Source organism: Sardina pilchardus, chromosome 23 (genome assembly GCF_963854185.1).
Source record: "Sardina pilchardus chromosome 23, fSarPil1.1, whole genome shotgun sequence".
NCBI classification, from domain to species: domain Eukaryota; kingdom Metazoa; phylum Chordata; class Actinopteri; order Clupeiformes; family Clupeidae; genus Sardina; species Sardina pilchardus.
This window is the reverse complement of record NC_085016.1, coordinates 19,843,086-19,844,202: the sequence shown is the minus strand read 5'-3', so window position 1 is coordinate 19,844,202 and position 1,117 is coordinate 19,843,086.

The following is a 1,117-nucleotide window of genomic DNA, read 5'->3' as shown; positions in this document are numbered from 1 at the left end:
CGAATCCAGTCCAAACTGAACACAGTCCAGCTTTTTCAGGCTATACCGCGCTACCAGTCAAACGGGTCTTAAACGATGCCATATTGGACCCTTCTGGGCATTGGTGTATGCAGATATTTCCGATTTGCCGATCGTCTATGTAAATGCTGAGATAAAACGGGACACAAATCTTGCTTCTCTTTCTTTCTTCTTTTAAACTCTCTTTTGGTATATACCCCTTTCATGACCAACATTGCACTGCTCAACTTGGGCAGGAGTCATGCACAGACAGACACACGGACGGAGACACAAACTTGACAGACAAACAGACAGTACATTCACAAACACTTTCTGTTCAAAGTGCCACTGAAACCCCTCTTGATTGTACACGGTCAGGGTAGATAACCATCCCCTATCACCTCAGGGAAAGAAAAATAAAAAAGCGTAAACAAAAAACCAAACACCATGGACTTTCCTCATATACATCGTCAAGCCATTGTCTACTGTACTTGCTGTGTCACACACTAGAAAAATAAAGACACTGAGAGAGCCACTTCCCATGTGGACATCAGCTATGGTGGAACATGGATGCCATTAGAATGCATTAGAAAGTGTTTTTCAAACTAATGCTCCGAGAAGTGGAGGCAGATGTTTTGTCTACACATCCCAACGGGTCTCGCAGGACCCAGGTTTGCGACAAAACAATGACAAACCAACTGCTGTCTCTACTGTAGTTATGAGAGGTGTCACTGAAAGCAATGGTCACACAATTGTATGACGCACCGTGTGACCAGTTATAATGGATAGAGGGGTTTAAGCTGGTCCATTTGGGTGGGGTCGGGAGGATGCTGTCTTCTCATTAGTCTGTTTTGAGAAGAAAGGGGAGCCGATATGACAATGCTGTTGTTGGAAAGCCCAGAGGGACGCTCTTGTGGGGGTTGGGGGTTGGGGTAGGGGTGGAGGGTGGCTCCAGTAGTTGCCAAAGTGGTTGTGACAAAAAAAGGTATAGGGTTGGGGTTAGGGGGCATTGCAATAGCAAAAGGGGCCTTCTTTGCTAGTTGGCTTTCCATTTTGGAGTTCACAAAATCTTTTTTTTTTTCCCCCGCTGGGTGGATTTTGGCGCGACGGCTGGCTGTGG